General features: G+C 62.7%; 1 protein-coding gene across 1 annotated transcript in view; it reads right to left on the bottom strand.

Annotated features, from left to right (window-relative positions):
• Positions 1–21,758, bottom strand: part of ASCL2 (achaete-scute family bHLH transcription factor 2) — a 198,580-nt gene that overhangs the window by 159,564 nt on the left and 17,258 nt on the right. The gene's annotated exons all lie outside the window — the stretch shown is intronic.

Raw genomic sequence — 21,758 nt, 5'->3', positions numbered from 1 at the left:
GGACGGACGGACGGATGGATGGACGGACGGACGGATGGATGGATGGACGGACGGATGGATGGATGGATGGACGGACGGATGGATGGACGGACAGATGGACGGACGGACGGATGATGGATGGACAGACGGACGGATGATGGATGGACAGACGGATGGACGGACGGACAGACGGACGGGTGGATGAGTGGATGATAGTGGAAGGATGAACGGAAGGAGAAACTGAGAAGATAGACCTTCGTCGTGCTGAGGAGCCTCTAAATATACATTCCTGGTTCAGAAGCTCAAGTCTAGCTTCCTGTGTGCTCTGAATCAATCGCTTTGCAAACAGGCCTAAAAGGCTTAAAACCCAAAGCTTTCCCAATATCAAACCTCGTGTGGCAGTCAACCTCACCCTGGTCCACCAAAGCCCTGGTCACCCGGGCCCTCCCAGGCATGGCCTAGGCGACACAGTGTGTACCACGGTAAGGTCCAACAGACAAGTGGACCACAGATAAATGTGTGCACACCTGCATGGTTCCCTAAAAGGAACCTCAGGACTCCCCAAGAGAACACTAAAAGCTATCTGTGTGTCCGTGTCCCTCCTGTCCTCTAAGCCCAGCTGAATGGTCATTCCCTCCAGGAAGCCTTCTCTGAACTCAGGACCTCCTCCCCATGAGTCATTGAGGGCTCCCCGAGTTCTGGACCATGTCATCCTCTAGTGCCTGGTTCTGTCCTGGGCACCCACCAGGCTCTGCCCTGAGCGGGGTGTGAAAATGCCATGTCTGTGCAGGTGGGAGCCAGAGGCCAGACCCCTCCTTCCCTGGGCCTGCATCCACCTGAACACAGTCCCTACCAGACCCATCCCTCTGGACCCAGCCCGTTGGAGCACCCACAGAGGCACAGAGCGTAGCCTGGGGAGCAGGGAGAGGGCAGGGCACCCCAATCCCCACCCTGCCCCATGCCTACCAGTGCCTCCTGGGGAAAGGCTTCCCCAGGGGGACTCCTGCACACAAGCCCACACCCACCCAGGGTGCCCAGCACCTTCCCTAAGAGGGGATGAAGGGCCCTGGGGAGGTGGCTGGGGCTGTCCTGCTGCTGGGACCTGGGACCTCTCGGAGTAGGGCTAGGAGGCTGTGCCAGCCCCTGTCCCAGAATTCACAAGCCCTCCCCCGGCCCTCCCCCCTCCCCTCTCCCCTCTCAGGAGATTTGTAATCCTGGGGCATAACCTGTTGGTCCTGTTTGGAAGGGAAGGGCCTCCTGATTCTTGGGGAGCCCAGGGCTCAGGCGTTGGCTGGCTGGCTCGGGGAGAGGTAAGCGTGCAGGGAGCATGGAGGCCGCTGGCCCAGGGGCTCATGTGCACAGGGCCTGTGTGTGTTGGAGCTCTCGCATACGGTCAAGCATGTGACCGAGTGGGACCTCTGCCACATGCACGTGGACAGAGATGCGTGCCGGGAGTGCCTGGCTGTGTGCTGTACGTGTCGCCGGGTGAACACACGTACTGCTGTCCTCCCTGCCCTGCACCAGCGTGAGCACAAGCGTCCGCGGCGGGAGACACCAGGCCTGCAGAAGGGACCCCCAGCTACCTGAGGCTCCGGGGTCCTGGCTGGCCACCACGGATGCGTGCTCCCCGGGTGGACCGGGCCAGACCCAGGGGCTCTGGGGCGTCCGCCTGAGAGCAGGGCGTGTCTGGCATCCTGCAGGCCCCTCCACCTCGTCGGTCTCCCTCCCGGAGGGTCGAACCGCCAAGACCTGCGGTCAGCCTGGCTGGATGTCTGAAGGCCAGGGGGGGAACCGTTCACTCCGGTCTGGTGGCCGTGAGGCCTGGGCAGGGACCTGAGAGTCTGGGAGCAGCCCTGGGGAAGGCTTTCTCTGGGGAAGAGAAAGGTCTTGCCCCCGCAAGACCTCCCGCCTTCCCCAGACGGCCGCGTGCGCGGCGGGGTCCCTGAAGTGCCACGCCACCCGGAAATCTGTGTGATCCTGGGCCGTCAAGAGGCCTGCCGCTCTGAATCTGTGATTTTACAACAAAATGAAGAGATAAGTCGGCTTTGATTCTAGCTCCGTTTTATGAGCTTTTATTCGCTCTCTTGCTCAGGGAACAAACGGGTTTATGGCTGGGCTCCCCTCTCTCCATCAGCTGCTCTGATAAGACCGGGCCCTGGCCCCCTCCCACACCTGCTGTGGGTGGCCTGGACCCTCCTCCACCAGGACAGGACTGTGCCACGGGGCGCTGAGGATGGCCTCAGTGGCAGCTCCCATCAACCCCCGAGGTCTCTGGCCTGGGGCTCCCCACAAGTCACCACGATGCCACCCAGGCTCTGCGGTGTGTGGGCCACAGGGCAGTGCCCAGCTTCAAAGAGGCGGGAGGAAGCCTTTGGGCCCCACCCTGCCCGTCTGGGGACATCAAAGGGCCTGCCCGGGGGGTGGCAGGCGGTCCAGACGGGTGCGGAGCTGCCTGCAGCTCTATCTCCAGAGGGAGCGGCCAGGGCGGGCCAGCCCCACCCTGGGTCCAGCCGGAGGCCACTCATGGTGACCCTCAGCCACCTCCTGAGGTACCATGTCTTGGGTCTCTGGGTGCGAGCCTACCCCTCGGGGCCTGGGCCTTCTCCCAACTGGTGACACCTGAAGCAGGGCAGAGGGTGCGCCGGGGGAGCCACCTCTAGACCACCGAGGTCTGGCCCAGAAGGCACTTCTGGATGCTTGGGGCTGGGGGCTGGGGAGGCTCAAGTCTGGGATGACGGAGCCAGGGACAAGGACCCAGGGCTCTGGGGCCTCTGGCGTCCCCGGGGCAGGCCAGCTGGCCCCTCTTCCAGGCCTCTGCCACATCTCCATGCTCTAGAGCCTGTCCAGGCGCCCCCAAAGCTCCCAGCTTCTCAGATCTGGAGAAGGATGGGCAACAGATGTGGGACAACAGCCAGGAGCGCCGCCTTCAGGGGAAGCTGCACCCTGGCAGGTGGGGGACACGCACCTGAAGCCCCTGATGGTCCGTCAGGCCTAGGCTGGCCTGGCCTGGGCTCGGGGCCCCGCTGTGTGCAAGGCAAGGGCCTGAGAGCCTGCTCCCAGTGGCCCCAGGCCCTCCCCACCCCTTCCCGGGCCACAGCAGGGTCTGGACAGGGTCTGTCACTCTCCCCCGTTCGCCCCTGATGCCCACCGAGGCCGGAGGTCCGACTGTGACAGACTCTCCAGCTCCCCAGCCCCGTCCCCAGGACGGCAGATGGGATTCCAGGTGGGGGAGGCTCAGCAGCTTCCAGGACTCTGGAGGACTGTGGGGTCCGGCCGGCTGGGCCTCCCTGGGGAGGTCTGCGGAGGTTCCCCCCAACCCCAAAAAGAGGCCACGGCCAGAGGCAGGACCAGCGGCGGTTCTCCAGGGGAGCGGGTGACGAATCACTAATTGACACCTGGGCTGCTCCTGCCTGGGGCTGTCCTCAGGGCCACGATTCACAGCAAAGCCCACGTCCCGGCCTCCCGCCACTCCCCGTAGCTGGCTGGTGGCTGCTGGTCTCCCTGCACAGACACACACTGGGACCCCGCTCCCTGCCCCGGGGAGCCGGGCTGGGCCGATTGCGCCTGCAAGAAAGGATGCTCAGACAGGACAGACCCCGAGCCAACATCTGGGACCCAACATCTGGGACCCAACATCTGGAGGCAGGAAGGGTCCCAGGGACCATGGGCAGGAGCCCCGCTTATGGCAGAGGAGCCCTGTGGGACTCTAGTTCTAGGACGAGGCCCGCGCTGTGTGTGGACAGGCACGCGGAGGGGACGCGGAGAAGCGGGCTTCGCGGCACACTCGACTGTGAATCTTTTCCTCATATTTGTCTGTGACCAGCACCGCGAGCCATGTGGCAGTCATGATGGGTGGCCACGCGCCACTGTGGCTGTCCCTCCTGCCGGGTGACCCCTCCAGGGAAGGATCCAGAGCCTGGAGAGCGGGCGGGAAGCTGGTCCACAGCGGAGGCCCCTCCCTTAGGGGTCCTGGCAGTCGCGGCATAGGGGACCCTCTAGGGGAGCTGCAAGGGGGGACCCGGACATGGGGACAGCAAGTGGCTTTTTTGGCCGACGTCTCCCTTCTGCCACGCGCACCAAGTGACACAGCCCTCAGGCCCTCCTTCGGGCTCGCAGCTGCGCTCTGAGCAGAGAAACCTCCAGTCCCAGCCTCACTACGAGGTCTGGCGTCCCTTAGTGACGGCCAAGTCGTGGCGCCACCTGACGTGGGCTTTGGAGTGATGCACGGCCCGACGGACTCCAGGCCCTTCTCGGGGCCACCAGGAGGCAGGGGGCTGGGCCGCCCGGGCTCTGGCAGAGCTGGGCTGCGGTGCCGGCCGGCGGGGCCCCGAGCCCGGGCAGCAGGGCCTCACGGCGAGGGCCGCGGGGGTCCACGGCCTGTGTGGGCTCTCAGCAGGGTGGCTCTGGGGACCGTGGGTCCTTGCGTCTCACACAACCTGCTGGGCTCTCGGGTCTGGCGCTTGGTGCTGGTTTAGTGGGACTTCCACCGGGGCTGGGGACCTGTACCCCTCCAGGGGGCTCCCACGACCTGGGGGCTTAGGGAGCAGCGGCAGTGAGTGGGGGAGGCGGAGGAGGAGCTGGTCAGTGGGGTACATGGCCAGAACACAAAGGGACAGCGATGGGACCATTATGTCCCTTTCCCCGCAAGTGCCACAGAAAGATAAGACTGCCCCTGGGCTCCAGAACCCCTCCCTGATCAGGGGCTCTGAGACACCCCCGCGGAGTCTGGTAAAAAGCAGGTCACGGACCCATTCCCAATCTGAGGGGCTATGACGAGGCCTAGATGCACCACTGATGGTCCCAGGGGTGTCTCTGGAGCTCCCTGTCTTGGCTGTGGCCTACGAGCCAAGGCCTAGGAAACCGGGGGTGGGGGGCACGTACGCTAGGGCAGGAGGGTTGACAATAGGAAGGGTTGTGCTGATGCCCCACGGGTGTGGGGAACCCCTTAGCCCAGGTCCATCCTGCAGCGGCCTGGCTGCTCCAGGCCCTCCCGGCTCCAGGTGGGGGAGGCCTCTGCCGGGAGGACAAGCCGGCTACCAAGCAGAGATGGGGTCACTCCCCCACAGCCACAAGAAAGGCTGCAAGAAGCTGGCGGCTGCCCACGCCACGTGCCGAGCCTGGCTGGCCCCACATTCCAGAAATAACCTGTCCCAGGGCTGCCCTGATTGGCGCCACAAAAGCCAGGCCCTGCATGTCCCAGCATGTTCATCTGGGGCAGGGACAGGAGCACCCGCTCCTCTCTTGGCACAGCCTGGCCCTTCCTCTTCCCAGAACAGAAATCGGCAGTGCCCCACGGCGGCCCACGGTGCAGACCGGGACACGGGAGGGGCTGCCAGAGGTCGAAGCAGCTGGTGGGGAGCAGGGAGCGCAGCAGAGCCGGAAAGCCCCAGGAGGGTGACCGGGACACTGAGGCAGGTCCAGGAGGGCAGGAAGAATGAGGCGTGGAGGGGGGCGGGCAGAGCCCCGCCGGGCGTGTGTGGACAGAGGGCCACGGCTCAGTAAGATGCAACAGGCAGGGAGCCAGGCAGGTGGACAGGAAGGGACAGCAGAGGGGTGGCCTGGGCAGGGGAGGGACCGTGTGACTCAGGCTGTCCGAGTGGCCTCCCTCGGGCCGCCTGCCCATCGGGGAGCCCCCTGAAGCCCAGGGTGCACTCAGGAGAGGAAGGGGGGAGAGAATGGGGAAGGCAGAGGGCCAGAGGGGGCCCCCGCCGCAGGGCAGGGGCCTCGCACGACCATGGCTCTGTGGCTGGGGGTTGGGGGCAGGTAGGAGTCCATTCAGTGCTCTCTGTGCTCCCCAGGCCACCTGCCTCCCCACTCCGGCGGGCCCGTAGCTGCCTCTGACTTACTTTCCTCCCTCCCTGTCCAGGGCTTGTCCTACCAGGAAGAGGCCACAGTGAACAAGCCCTGCCCTTCCCACGGCTAGACTCCCATCTGGGCTCGCATACCCCCAGGGATGGGGCACTCACTATCTCCGGAGGCCACCCTCAACTGGAACGTCCTGAGGATGGAGCCCCAGCCGGCGCCATCTGCCCAGTGTCCCCAGAGTAGCAGGGACAGCCCGGCAGAGACCCGAGCACAGGGTCTCCCCTTTCCCTCTGACCTCCCTTATGCCACCACGTCTCCAGGACCGGGTGTGGGAGGTTCCCAGTTTGCAGTCAGGGGCTTCCTGCACCTGGAGGCAGGTGTCCTGCCGGCAGAGAGGTCAGAATACCCACCTGATGGACAACCTCGAGGGAGTGACCCAGGCCCGCACAGGTCTGCCTGCTCCCAGCACCCGGTGGAGGTCTCTGCCCAGCCCCTCGGTGGCCCCGTGGACGGGTCCCAGAATGACCCTTCTTGGTATGGCCATGACCCCTCAAGACCTGCTGACCCACCTCCCCATCCCCATCCTGGTGTGATTCCCACCTGAGTGTGGGCGGGGCTTCCATGCTTCTAACCAATGGGAGGCCGCAGAAGGGATGACATCACCCCCGAGGTTGGGTCACCCGGGGCTGCGGCTCCATCTGCTCTCCCCCAGGGAAGCCACAGGCCACTGTGCACGTGGAGAGGTCCTGTCAGGAAGGCCTGGCCATCAGGGAACAGAGACCGTCCATATCTGGGCATCCCGGTTGGGCGGGACCCTCCACAGTCACAGTCTCCCCAGAAACCCTGGTGGGCAGAGTCCGGACCACGAGGAGGCCCGCTAAGAGAGAAGGGCCCCCGGCCCACCCCCCTCAGGGCTGTCTCTGACCCTCCGATTTGCATTCATGCTGCCACATGCTGGCCCGGGCCATTCACCATCCACTCCAGAGAAGCTCGGGCCAGAGCACCCACTGGGCCCTAGGAGATCAAGGAAGGCTTCCTGGAGGAGGCGTCCGAAGGTTCTCTGGGAGGGCAGATAAAGGGGTGCTCCACGTGGGATGCGGATCCTGAGGGCTCCCCAGCCGGCCCAGCCAGGACCCATCTGAGGTGGGAAGTCTCCGCCTGCCTCGCAGGGAGGGTCTGTGGGGGTCAGTGATCAGCCCAAGCAGTGGTGTCTTACGCAGATGTTGAGATAGGACACACGGCCCGAAGAGAAGGGCCTGAGGGGAGTCCATGGTGCTGGGCTGGGGGACACGAGCACACGGTGGCGTGCTAGTGGAGGAGGGTGCCCTGGGCTAGAGAATGGGTGGTGTGGGGCGGGTCAGAGGCCGAGGACGTACAGGCCCAGGATGGCAGAGGATTACCCCGCCACAAGTGGCTGCCCTCCTGGGCCCATCCTGGGCAGCCGTTCACACCCTGGCCTCCTGGCCACAGCCCAACACTGGAGGCTGCTCGTCCCTGCGGTGGCCCTAGAGGACGATGGGCTCACATCCCGTTGCCCCAAGCAGACAAAGGAGCCAGCCTCTCCCCGTCGGCCTGTGGCTCCACGAGCGTCAAAACGGGGCTGCAGGCCCACCAGGCTGGTGTGGCCGCCGAGAAGCAATCAGGGAGCTGGGCTCCAGCGAACGGTCCAGGGCCCCCTGGACTTGAGGCAACCCTGACCACGGGACCCTTCCACGGAGGTTGGGCCTGCTCCCAGCACTCTGGTCATGGCCGGGTTTCCGCAGAGACCACCACCCCCAGGGCTCCGGGCACAGGCCCCACGGCACAGCCCTAGGACATCAAGGAGACCCAGGCGGAGGCGAGGCTGCAGGCCTCCTGAGGGGTGGGGCACCAGGGCGGGCATCCAGGTCGCCCGGCGGGAGACGGGGACAGAGTCCCCCACCGCCACAGACACCCAACAGACTGACGCCTGCTTCACCACCTCACAAAGGACCTGCTCGGAAGGGCTGAAGGAGACGAAACGCTCCCGGCTGCCGCTAGAGCACCGGGAATGGGGGTGGGGAGGTGGGGGGGGGATGCCAGCCCCGCCCTGACGGCTCGTCCACCACTGAGCAGCTGGACTCCAGGCAGCCTCGGGGCAGGTCGGGGGGACGGGTGGGGTAGGCAAGACCCGCGGATGGCCGGGCGGAACCGGGGGGTGTCTGTGGCCACCTTCCAGAGCCCCCCACCCGGCAGCTGGCCAGGCCTCTGCACCTGCCTCTTTGTTTGCACAAATCCCTTCCCTAATAGACTTAATCATGGAGCTTTGATGGCTGTGCCAGGGCCCCGTGCAGGCCTCCCCGGCCACGGCAAACAAACACGCCATTGTCTGCAGTCCCACCGCCGGCTGGCCTGTTAATGGGTAAACCCGGGGGAGAAGGAGAGCCAGGTGGGAGCTGCTGGGCTTGGCCTTGGCACAGCAGCCGCATCTCACTGGGGAGCTGCCGTCCTGCACTGGGGCCCCATGGGTGGAGAGAGAGCGCCTGGCCTCTCCCCATTCAAGAACCCTGGAACCGGGACACCCGTCCAGGAGACCCGGATGGAGCCACCTGCAAGACAGCCACGCTGCACACCCCCAGAGCAGGGTAGGAGGACCAGGTCCCTCACTGTGCGCCCACAGGCCCGGGGACAGAGGGGACACAAGAGTGAGCCTCGTCCACCATGGGCGGTGGGTAAAATGGTGTGGAAAACCGTCTGGCGGTCCCAGGAAGTCAGGCGTGGAGTTTCCACCTGACCTAGCAATTCCGCTCCTACGTCCAGACCCACGAGCTGCTTTAGCGGGATGTCCAGGAGCTGTTCGCACGCCTGTGTTCACGGCAGCAGGGCCCACCGCAGCCGAGACGTGGGAGCGACCCACACGTCCACCAGTGGACAGCTGGACGAACGGAACATGGCCCAGGCAGGGAGTGAAGTTCTACCACAAAAATAACAAACCACGGACTGATGGGGGGTGCGAGGGGCACACGGCTGCTCTTGGGGGTGGGGGTTGGGGCAGGGCAAGGGGGCGGAGTTTCCTTCTGGGGTGCTGAGAACCTCCCAGAACAAGACGGGCATCGGCTGCAGCAACACGGAGCGCACTGAGCACCACAGGACCATTCCATTGAAGAGGTCATTTTATGTGATATGAATTTCACCCAAAAATAATGAACCACCCACAAAGATAGACACTCCGACGGGGGTCCAGGAGCGTGGGGACCCAGAGCGGCATAGAGCCCGAGCCAGCTGCTGGGCTCCCAGGTTGGCTGTGACCCTGGGCAACTGAGCTGGCCTCACAGGGTCTTCTGACCTCGCGGAGGGCTTTCCAGGGCTGCTGTGCCAACGAGCCAGCAGCAGTGGCAACGGAGAGCCCGCCATGTTCTGTGAAGAACTACAGCCCCTCATCTGCTGTTCCGTCTTCTGAAGACACGTGGGGTCCCGCCTGGGCAGTGAAGCCAGGGGCTAGGGGCAGTGTGGTCCATCCTCAGGCACCAACCTCTGAGGGGCCAGCCCCTCCCCACTCACCCCTCCCACCCTGACCCACCAACCAGCCTGTAGCCCTTGGCTGAGTACCAGGGTGGCCCACTCTGACCCTTGGAGTTTTCCTCTAAAATGGGGAGGCTGGGGAGCCACCGGCTGTTGCCCGGAGCCCCTCAGCCCTGCCTCCGCCATCCGCACTGTCCCTGGGAACAAAGGTGCTTGTCTGAGCCAGGGCTCCCCAGCTGCCCAGGACACCATGTAGTGTCCCCAAGGACGTCTGCTAATGTGCTCTACTGGCTCACCACCTGGGGGGTCCTCATTACCCGGTGCCACTGTGCTCTGGGGACACCTGGCTCCAGGTCCAGGCCTCACGTCCCCAGCCCTGCCGCCCACTGGCCCCTTGCCGTCCGCTCACGGCCACAACGTCTCTGGGGCCCACTCAGAGCCCCTGCTCAACCGTTCCCTCTGCGGCTCCTCTCGGACCGTCTCGGGTCCTCCCCGGCACCCCCGACCCTCCCTCTGTCCCCGCCTCACCTCCTTGCCCTCCTCACCCTCCTGCCTCCTCCCTCCCAACCCCACACCCAGGCCCCCCAGCCCGCTCACTCTCCCCCACGCACAGCTCCTCGTCCCCCAACCTCCGCGCCCCTGCAAGACCCCCAATTCCCGGAGCACCGCCTGCGGCCTTCCTGCCCCCGCCTCCCCCAGATGGGACCCCACCGGCCTCTTCAGACCCCCTCAAAGAGGCCCAAGTCCATGCGAATTTTTCTCTGATTCAAGAAACAGCTTTCACTTTGTTCAGTTCCTCACACTCTGTATGAGGCTGGCTTCTCTGTGACGACCGACAATCCGGTCGTCATACGTTGTGTTTTTATTGTTATTCTTATTTTTAAACAGGCTCCAGGCCCCACACGGAGCCCAGTGTGGGCTCAAACTCACAACCCGGAGATCACGACCTGAGCTGAGAGCAAGAGTCAGACATTTAACCAACAGAGCCACCCAGGGGTCCCTTTAATTTTATCACAGGAAAATACACAAACATCAAACGTACCGTGTTCCCCGTCGCTGAGCCCATAGCTCAGGGCACGAAGCACATTCACACTGCCATGCCATTGTCCCCGCCGTCTCCAGAACCTGCCATCTTCCCAAACTGAGACTCTGTCCCTGTAAGACACTGAACCCCATCCCGCCCCCGACCCTGGGGACCACCAACCACTCCCTGTCCCCCTGAGACACCGACCCCCGATCCCAGTCCCGGCCCCAGCACTCACCGTCCACTGTCTGTCCCCTGAGACACCGACCCTCGACCCTCCCCTGGCCACCGTCCACTGTCTGTCCCTCCGCATCTGGAGACTCCAGGGACCCCATCGGGGTGGGATCCTGCAGTGTTTGTCCCTCTGTGTCTGGCTTGTTTCACTCCTCACCACGTCCCCCAGCTCCATCAGCTACGGCCGGTGTCAGCGTGTCCCTCTGTGTTCAGGCCGAGGGACAGTCCGGCATGTGGACAGACCACTTCTTGTCCGCACTGATACTGATACATGTTAACTGAAGCCCACAGTGGGCATCAGGGTCACCCTCAGCAGTTGGCGTCCCGCGGGTTGAGACAGAGGCATGATGATGTGTGTCCATCACCACAGGGTCGCACGGAGTGGGGTCCCTGCCCTAAAGCCCTCCGCGCCCCACCTGTTCACCCCTCCCCTCTCCAACCCCTGATCTCTGTACCGGCTCCCTAGTTCTGCCTTGTCCAGAATGTGCTGGAGCTGGGGTCGCGGCGTGCGGCCTTCTCAGATCGGCTCCTCTTACCCATGGATGCACAGTGACGCTTCCTCTGTGACCGTCCGCGGCTTGAGAGCTCATTCTTTTCACGGACTTTGAACAGACTCATTTCCCCCGCATCCCCTACGACCCCTACAACCTCTCCTCCCTAGAGAGTCACCTTCCCGATTTCCTCCTGTCACCTCACTCAGATCGCAGGTCCGGAGGCTGGGCCCCTGCGTCACCAGACTGGCCCTCACGGGGGCCCAGCAGCATGCACTGGCCTCCAGCCCGAGACCGCTCCCCACGCTGCCTTTCCCCCACGGCGCCCCTCCTGACTGCCTCGCCCCAGGTCCGTCCTGAGACCATCCCGAGCGGCCTCAAGCTGGTGGTGGCCCCTCAGTGGGTGCCCGGTGCCCCGTTCCCTCACCTCCCTGCTGCTCTGAGACGGCAGTGGGCAAACCAGTCTCACTCGGCCTTGCGGGCCGGGGCCCCAGGGCCGCCATGACCCAGCCTTCCTGCAAGATTCTGGGTCTCTGCTGGGGCCCAGCAGCTCATTACCTGCCCTGCCCCCACTGTCCGCTCGCCATGCCTGTGCGTTTTGCCCAACTGCTGTGGTCTCGTTCACTCTCCCGTCTGCCCTGTCTCCTCCTCTGGGAGGTCAGACTGACCTTTGCAGATGTGAGTGTCCACACGCACCTCCCGTGCTGAGAGGCGGCCGGGCCCTCCCTTCTTCCTCTGGGCCACCTATAAAGACAACCCTCGTCTGGGTTTCGGTGCCTGGCGGCCAGCCTTCCTCCTCCCCAGGGCCACACGCGCCAACCCCAGCTCTAGCCGCCCTCAGAAGCACCATGCACCAGTCAGCCACAGGGCCTTGGCACGTGCGACACCCCTGCCTGGGTCGCCCTGGGGTGCTGCTCTCTCGGGAAGCCTTCCCCTGGCACCCCACCCAGCCGTGAGCCCCCAGGTCTCCTTCCTTGCTCCGCACCTGTCTCCCTCACATACATCCGAGGCACCGCTCCAGGCACGGTGCCCGGACGAGTCAGTCATGACGGGGCTCGTGGAGCTGTCCTCCATGGAGAAGGGGGAGAGCCAGGAGCCAGGACGCCCTCGTCCGGAGTGGGCGTGGGTGTGGGAGCCGAGCAGCCGGACCCCAGCAGGGCCCTTTGGCCTGAGACATGGGGGCTGCAGAGCATCTCTCTGCTTGCGCTCCCGGCTGCTTTCCCAAAGCCCACCTGCCGCGCTGGGCCCCGAGCTCTGGTCTCCGATCGACCACTGTATGCAGGGCAGACAGCAGGTGCCCCATAAATGCCAGTCGGCCGGCTGAATGCGGTCGGCCTCGGTGGCTCTCTGGATGTCCCCGGATGAGGGCTGACATAGGAGTTTCTATGGGAAACGCTTCGGGGTGGTGACCGGATTGCATCCCACACAGGGTAGGACACAGGCCCAGGGAGGGGCTGGAGCCGCAGGGCTGAGGCAAGAGCCCAGCGGGGCTCCCGGGGTGTGGCCCGGGTCTGCACAGCACCTGCCCCGCTCTGCCCCCATCCTACTCCCTGGGCCTCCGGGGCGGACAGTCCCCAACAAGGTCTGAGGAAAATCAGCTCAGACGCCCACGCCATGGCAGTGTCTCCTGGCATTGGGGGAGGGGTGAACTGGCCTTCCCCTCCCCTCCCCACCCCTCCCTCTCGTTCTTCTGCCAATCGCCCCCACCCCTAGCAAGCACAGACACAGGCATAAACGTGTGTGTATTCACACCCATCCACACACCCAGAGTGACCCATGGGGAGGGGGAGACCGGTGCCGCTGGTCCCTGAGCCAGGATCCTGCACCCATTCTCGGGGGGGGGGGGGGACAGGCACACGCAGGCACACGCAGAGACACGTGCCCAGCCCCGGCAGGGGCAGAGCCGTCACACCCAGGCCCGCGGGGACCCAACCCTCCTGGCCCAGCCGCCCACCTGCGGCGACAGCTACAGAAGCCGGGGCACACGTCCTCGGCCTCGTTCACCCCGGCCGGCAGGCTCAGACAGACACCACGCACTGCACAGCCGGGAGCAGCCCGGAGCCCCGCCTGCCGGGACAGGGAGACCCACAGATGTGCAGACGCACATGGCCCTGACACATGCCCGCCCCGCCTCACTCACCCCGGCGGCTCCGGGACGGGCCTCCAGGGTCCAAAGCAGTTGCCGCGACGAGCCAGCTCTCCCGCAGACTCACATGAAAGACCTGGGCTCTGGACCTAGAAACCTCACACGTGCAGGCTTGCGACCCTACACCCCGATCCCAGCCCCCAGTCCTGGCCGCTGACTTGGAGAAGCTGCTCCCAGCCGTGAATCACACTCACATGGGGTGGGGGGGGATCATGCCACCCCCCAGGGCAGCCCCGGCCGGGGAGGGACCTCCAGGGGTAGACAAGGCTGGCCTCTGACTTCCAGATGAGCACCCTGGGGTACAGTCTATACCCTAGCTCTCCCATGGGAATGTCCCTTGCCTCTCGGTTTTCCCAGTCCCTCCCCTTCTCCTGGGGACACCCCCTCTCACAGAGCCCTAGCAAGCTCATAGGCTTTCCTCCGGGGGCACCACTCAAACAGGGCTCTGCTGTGAGCCCCCACGGGGCCCCGTGCCAGGAGGAGGCTGGGCACTGCAGACACCTGGAGCAGGACCTTTTGCTACCTTGGCCCTGTGCAAAGTTGGGTCCAAGCCATGTCCCTGACACTTGAGAGCCACTGGAAACCCTGAACCCGAGGGCAGTGGAGGGGTCCCCTCTTGGGTCGATGGATCCAGGGCGGCCCTGGGGAGGCAGAGGTGACAGGCCCCCACAGGCCCAGGACCGCGTTGTTCTCTGCCCTGTGCTGCCGAGAAGACGTAGGGAGAGAATAAAGTCATGAGACCCTCGCCTTCGAGAGCTTTGAGCTCCCCAAGACCCCGGGGCCTGCAGAAAAACCCCTCTGTGTAAGATAGAGCCCATGCTTTGCTCAAAGACCCCGCGGGGACCTACATGAGGCAGGGCCCCCCCAAGACAGTGCCGGCCCTCTCCCCCACGGGCCCTGCTCACTTCCTGGCCCAGACAGGCTCAACACTTTCATCTGAGATCGGGGCCGACCCAAAGAGGCCCGCTCCCACCAGCCCATCTACCTCAAGTTAGAAGTCCCGGCCAGATCAGGGAGAGGAGGGCATGGAACAAAAAGCATACAGATTCCAAAAAAAGAGATAAAAACTTTGGGCGTCCACACGCACACAAATTAGCCTGGACACAGACCATACGCCTTAAAAATAATTACCTCCAAGCAGGTCACACTTAACTGCACTTAACTCCAAGCAGGTCACACACTTAACTGTAAAACACAGAACTGTCAGCTCTCTCGAAGGCAACGTACGAGAAAACCTACATGACCGTGGCTTTGGTAAGGGGTATTTAAACAGTCTGCTGAGGGAAAGACACCGTCAAGAGAACAAAACACCGAGCCACAGACTGGTGGGAAATATTCTGAAAACACACATCTGATAAAGGACTTCCCTCCCAGATACACAGAGGGCCTCTCAAGGATCAAACACACACACACGCACACACACACACACACACACACACACACAACACGATTAAAAAATGAGAAAAGGTACAAGCCTCATTTCTCCCTCCTCAGCAAATCTGTGCAGAGCGGAGGGAGAGACAGAGTGATTCCAGGAAATACAAAGAGAGACAACAACGAGATACCACCGCATCTCCAACAGAATGCCTAAAATCCCAAGCCAACATCAGTGGCTGGCGAGGCCTCTCGGTGAGCAGGAAGGTAGAATGGGCCAGCCCCTCGGGAAGACAGTGGTGGTCCTACAGGACTCTCCCCGGTCCGTACAACCCAGCAGTCACACTCAGGAACTCAGCCAGCTGACTTGAAAATCCTGCCAACGCAAAACCTGCGCAGAAATACTCACACTAGTTTTATTTGTTCATCACCCCAAATGGGAAGCAAGCAAGAAATCCTACAACAGTGGAAGGATAACGAACGTGTGGCTCAGGGATGACAAGAAATCACCAAGTCAGAAAAACACCCCCACGTCGCGGGTGACAGGAGCCCGTCTGAAAAGGCGGCACACTGGGATTCCAACTCTGTGACATTCTGGAAAAGGAAGTGAGGAGACAGCAGAAGGGTCAGAGGCTGCCAGGGCTTGCGGGGGCGAGGGCGGAGGGATGAGAGGCGGATCTGTGAGGCAGTGAGACGGTGATCAGTGATACTGCAACGCTGAATAGAAGACATAAGGCATTTGTCAAAATTCCTAAAACTTGATAGACAAAGAGCAAACCTGAAGCTATAATAATTTCCTAGGTTGGTCCCCGAATGGAATGCAGATTATGAAAAAAATCGTCTAAACGTTGGGAACTGCCTCTCTGGAGGGGCCACTGGCTTCGTTGCTCTGGGGACAAGCGGAGTTAGTGTAAGCAAAGGTGTGAGGACGCACCCAGCACTGCAGCCTGGCCGACGAGGTGGTTCCGGGGTGGGGGAGTGTAGGCTCACAAGGCCGCCGCACCGGGCAGACTGAGCAGAGCACAGAGCAAGTGGGTGGCCGCTGGGGGGAGTCCAGGTGCCACAGCTGGAGAGAGAGGTTACGGGGCTGCTGGGAGAGGGGGCCAGAATAATCCAGGTGGAAACGGCTGGAGAAGGCTCCATGAACACATACCTAGCGTAACTCCGATTTCAGCAGCTCTGCATGGAGATACGGAGACGTCCATGTTGACAGGCCGGTCAGGACGCGCATGGAGCCCCGGCTGTGCCCACTGACGCCTGGAAGCCGTGACAGCCCAGCAGCAGTGAGCACACAGGTGCCCAGCTCTTGGCTTCTAACAGCATTCCCCAGCAAGAGGAGCCTCGCAGAAATGGCCGGCACGGGAGGTAGACAGGATGGCCCCGGAGCAGCTCGTGGGGGCGGGAAGTAAGAAAGTGCTCCAGAGAAGAATCCCGGCCTTCGGTGGGGGCGGGGGGGGGCACGGGGCCACCTGGAAGAACCGCCCACCGCCAAGGCTGCAAGTACTTGAGCCACGAAATATATAAAGGAATACGAAGGGCGGCTCGGATTATAAACGAAATATCCATCAGTCCTGGCTCATGCGAAGAAATAATTGAATAAACAAACACGCGGCCGGGGGTGTGGAGGGATACACAATTCTTGGGGAAGAATTTCAAATGATCATTGCAGCTCCTCTGGCTTTAAGAGGGTGGGGGTCACGTCTCACAGCCTCGTGTGTGGGTACAGGCCGAGTGCGGTGATGCCGCCTACAGAGGCAGGACTGACAGGGAGAGATACAGTGAGTCCCGCCGTGGAGAAGCCTGGCCAGAAGGTCAGCCTCAGAGTGACAATCCACGCAGATAGCCTGTGGTCACCCTTGGACATGATGGATGGGGTCCTGAACCCCCGTGGCCTTCCTCCCGCACGCCCGTGACCCCCATGGAATCACAAGAAAACCATCAGACAAAATCCACATCCACATCCGGAACATTCTACGAAATACCAGACCAACGCTTCCCGGAGTGGTCAAGGCAATGGCAAGAAAGCAAAGTCTGAGAGACCGCATCTGCCAAGAGGAGCCTGGGGAGACACGCTGATGAAGGAGACGCAGGGTCCTGGCGGGGTCCCCGCACGCCCTGTGACAGACGGGAGATGCCGGCCGCGGAGGGGCCACAGGTCGGGGATTCAGGAGCTCTCAGGCCCTTCCGTGAACTCTCCGCTCACAGTAATTCTGCAACTCCAAACTGGCACGCCTGCTCCCGGGGACAGGTAAACGACATTCTCCAGACAGAGGGAAAGCGATCCGGAGTGAGAACACGGCTGTACTCCAAGCCACAAAGTCACAAAAATGGCAAGTTTTCAAGGGCCGACAATCACTGTTTTTCTTGTTAGCTATGTATCTTTATTCTAGAATCGGCGCGAACAATCAGGGAGACGCTGCGTAGAGGGCACGGCGGTTCCACGTGCCCGGTGAAATTCTCCCGAATGTCGGAAAGTGTCGGGAAATGACAAGCGTAGCAGAAGTTTGACCGACAGACGGCGGGGTGGGGGGCAGCGCGTGAGGTTCGCGGCGCGCGGAAGCCAAGCACACGGTGCCTGAGCCAAGGCGTGCGGGAAGGACGGTGCGTGGGGCACGGTGCTCAGCGAGGCAGACTGCGCTCTGCCGCCGCCCCGGACGGCCCCGGGAGGAGAGAACGTGCGCTCGGCACCCCTGACGCGGCCACGCGATGACGACCCAGACGGCCACGGAGAGGAAGCCGGCAGAGGAGATGAGAGAACATCCCGGGAGTCCCCCTGCCGAGGAAGCGTGGGTGGGAGCGGAGGGCGACGTGCGAAAGCTCCAGCCTGCACCGTGGCTCACGGAGGGGTCGGAACCCACGCCAACCGGGGGAACTGCTGGCCTGGATAAGGAAACGCAAGACCCCATGGTCTGCCGGCCGGAAATTAGACACTTTAAAGACACAAGTAAAAGAGTGAAAATGAAAAGAGTAAAGAAGCGTGAGCCAAATGAACGCTGAGAAAACAAAGCTGGAGACGCAACACTGACGGCGGAGGCGCGAGCTTGGAGGCTGCTCAAGATCAGGAAGGTCGTGTCCTGACCACAAAGGGGTCTTTTTCGCAAGAGAGTACTTCGATCCCGAATGTGTCCACACCGAATCGCAGAGCTTCAAAACAATCAAACTACGAGGAGAGAGAGAGAGATGCTCGGTGGGTGTCGCAGCAGACTTGGGCTCTGTCCCTGGAGACCAGACCAGAGTACGTGGGCTACCAGTGAGGACACGGGACGCTTGGACGAAGCGGCTGACGGGTCTGACATCCCCAGCAGGACCCTCCGCCTGCCCACAGAGGGACCACGGATGCTCGCAACATTACTAGCGGGTCGTGGAATCAGCGTGCGGAGAGAGAGAAGCCGGGCAGGACAGTGTGTGAGGACGGGGCTCCCAGGGGCGTGAGGAGGCTTCCAGGGTGAGGCACGTGCTTCCTCCGAGCGTGCGTCCCGGTGTCCCCGTCATACGTGCAAACTACACCCCGGAAATTCGTTCGCAGACTACCTCAGGCTCAACCCTGGGAGGTGGTGCGGCTCCCAGAGCCGGGGGAGCGAGAGCGGCGCGTGCGGTGTGGACACCGAGGCGGTGCTTGCGGGTAGTGGGTACCCACTGGAAAAGGGTCTCCGGGCAGCGTGTGCTCCCACGGGATTCGAAGGGCGCCCATCCGTGGTCTTGCTCAGGGACACGCGGATTCTCGCGTTCTGTCACGGCGCCGCGCCAGAGGACGAGGACCTCTGGGCCCCCCACGACCGTCCCCTCAGCGGCTCCATGCTGCCGTTATATTCCCGGGATCAATGAGCAAGAAAGCCAAGTACTCTGGGTGCCCGAGTAGGAGGCAGGGACCCTGCCGGCGGGAGACACGTTCTGCGCACACGGAGGGACTTAATGTCTCGTGAACCTGTTGCCGTAAACCGCGGCAAATCCACAGTCCTAGAGGCATCTGCAGTGGAGAAAGACGCCACACACAGATCCCCGGCAAGTCCCAGAAGAGGCCTCGAGGGTCGGGAGCCCGGCCGTGCCGGGAACTACGCCATTCGGAGAGGGGCTCATGGCGCACTGCCGGAGGGGCCTAGACAGCCTGCCCGGCCCTGGATCTCAAGGGCCCGTGTGGCCCCGAACACCCGTCATGATCAGGGTTCTGCCACAGAAGGTCCTGCGATGGTCCTTCAGAAAGTGGGAACAAGCAGAGGGCACAGGAGAGCCACACGAACAAGGAGCCCGAACCCCACGTCACCCACTGAGGCTGCCCTGGTGCCAGTGCCGTAGTCCAAGACTCTCGTCTCCTGGGTGGTCCCCGAGGTCAGGGGATAGAGAGGAGAAGCCCAGGCTTGGCTGGTTTGTGGGTTATCCGGGTGCGTGAGTAGGAGCCCAAGGGGGCCACCCTTGGACAGCAGCCTTCTTGGGGGCTGGTGGGGGTCGGTCATGGGACACCCTTTCAGCGGGTAGACCCTCTAGCACTGTCACTGGTGAGCCACCGCGTGAGGACAGAAGCACATTTGTCATTCTCTATCCAGCAGCTCTAGGCTCTACTGGGCCAGCGATCCTGGTTCCCCTAGGGGACACTACGAAACTTCGAGTGTCGGCCATCACCTGGCCAAGGCCACCCACGTGCCACCGGATGAAGAAGGGAGAAACCGTATGGGCAGGGTGATGGGCCCTGAGCCTCGTGAGGAGGGAAGGTGTTGCTCTCAAACAGGGCAGGAAGCAGCGTGTTCAGGCAATCTGGGATGGGCACCTCTTGGCACCCCCACGGCAAGACTCTGTGGCAAATGGACCAGCCCCACAGCCGGGCGCTATGAGGCCACGGCAGCTCTGGGCTGTTCCGGGGGGCAGGCCATGCAGAGTGGGCGGTGGAGGAGGGCTGGCTCCGTGCTGGCTCCAGGAGCGAGAGCAGGGGCAGGAAGGGAAGCTCGCCCACCCACCTTGTCAGTGCAGACGTCCTCACCGTATCAGTGAGACGCGATCCCGGATGGAGAGCGCCGCATAAGCAAGAGGGCCCGTGCGGTGCGAGGCGTGGGCTCAACGGACCTTCCTGGTGTCCCGTCCAGTTCCTCCGGTTAGTCTGTGTGCCGACCCCCTCCTGAGACGCTCACAGCCAACAGCTCTCCGGAAAGCTGCTCTTGGCCAGTGGGGAGCTCCTCAAGCCAGAGGCCCAGGCCCCAGGGGGGCTTCATGGCCTGCGGCAGACATGGAGGAACAGAAGGTGGCTCTTGCTCCCGAGTCCCGCGGGGCCGTTGGTGCCGGGTGTATCAGGAAGCTCCCCACTGGGTGGGACAGAGGCCCCAGGACCTTGCTTCCCCCGCGCAGGGATGCCGTCCGCGACCCCGTGGCCCGGAGACCCGAACTGAAGCTCAGTTTAGCTTCGTGAGGACAAGAGGGTCAGCTCTGCCCGACTGGGCCTGGCTCCCAGGGCAGGGCAGGAAGCTGGCGGCGGGCCCCTCGCAGAGGGAAGGCGGGTTGAGATGAGCCCAGAGCTTCATTCCGCTCAACGACCCATGGCTGGCTTACCGTGGGGCCGCGCCTTTCTCCTCAGCACACTGACTCCCCAAGCTCTCCCCCATCGTGATGCCCCTAGAAACCACGAGAGGTCTGCTTGAGAAAGGAGGCTTGAGCGCCAGGCCAGCTGCCAGGGCTGCACCTGTCCCTGTTCTGGAGTCACTTGGGGACCCCCCAGGGGTGTGTATTGTCCCAGGAGAATCAGAAACCTGACCTGCCTCCACCTCCACACTGGCCTGACCAACCCCCAGGCTGTCTGCAAGGCCCTAAACGCCAAAGTCAACCTACCAGTCTGCCTCCGTTTCCGGGGCTGGGCCTCGGGGATCCTCAGGTGGCATCTCCTGGTGATCCCAGGAGAGGGCTGGGCAAGGGCATCAGATGTGGGAGAGGCTCCGGACCCCGCACGCCCCCAACCTTCCCCTCTGGGACACATCCCAGGCTATCCCAGCACCTCCAAGCTGGGAACGCGTCCAAGATGTGCCTTGACCTAAGAGTGGCTGGCGCCGGTCCCCTTGGGCGCCCAGTCACCCGTTCATACAAGGGTTAATGATGCCCCGTGCCCACTCCAGAGGAAGTGAAGGTGCTTGTAAGACCGGACAGCCAAAGTTGGGGTGACCTCCAGCTCCTACTGGGGAGACAGGTTGCTGGGGGGGCACCATGCCCGCCCTTCAACAAAACAGCAACAGGAGGCACCAAACAACCAGAAGTTCATCCCTTTCCTCGGAAGCCCCCGAGAGCGGAGGTCACGGGTTCCCGATGAGCACACCTGTGAGGGAAGATGGAATGTGAGCCCTACTGCTCCGGGACAGAGGACGCCTGACACCAGTAACAACAGTTCAGCTGACATTGTCAGGGAACTGGTCACAGCCGAGCGTGGGCCGAGGAGAGAATACGGAAAGCCTGGGGGCCACAGAAGAAAGGAAAATCACACCCACTTGCAGGCAGGGCCACACTGGATACTCACTAGAGCATGGCAGGATCCCTACGCATGCATCTCTGGTGCTGCGGGTCTGGCCTAGCGGGGGACAGCAGTCAGTGCATCAAAGGCGCAAAACCCGCCCAGGCTACTGTCCGCTATGGAGCAAACACCTCAAAATGTTGGAGCAAAAATCACTTTGAAAGCCATTACAGCTCAGAGCAAGAATCCTAAGAACGGTGGACCCCCAGGGAAGGGATGAGCCACGTGCTAGTCCAGGTGGGCGTGAGCCTGAAGACTCTACTCATGAGACCCAAGGTCACGGGGTTAATGTGAGAGACAGAGGTCAGCCCCAGTCCCCACCGCCAGGCTGAGGAGGAAGAGGTGACACCGGCACGTCCCTGGGAAAGCCCCGAGAAGAGATGGGCACAGTACGGAGACAACACTTCCAGCTGAAGGCGGACCTCACCCTGGGAAGAATGCCCACATGCTACACATAAGCTGATGCCCCTGGAGGAATTCGGGGTCTGCGGTGGTCTGAGGGTAACCATGGCAACAAGAAACCCAAGCCCAGCTCAGTCCCCCCACGAGACTGACAGCACACCCCGTTGGCAGGGCATCCGCATTTCCAGGCACAAGAATATTTACCCCAGTGTCCACCGTCCTCCACAGATGTCTGGATTTCAACAAAAATTATGAGGCCATAAAAAAGGCAAGGACACACATCATTAAGGCAAAGCAGTTGGAACAAGCAGACTCAGACACGATGCAGATTGGGACCATCAG

This window comes from Mustela lutreola, chromosome 1 (genome assembly GCF_030435805.1).
Source record: "Mustela lutreola isolate mMusLut2 chromosome 1, mMusLut2.pri, whole genome shotgun sequence".
Taxonomy (NCBI): Eukaryota; Metazoa; Chordata; class Mammalia; order Carnivora; family Mustelidae; genus Mustela; species Mustela lutreola.
This window is presented reverse-complemented; position numbering and strand designations above follow the sequence as displayed.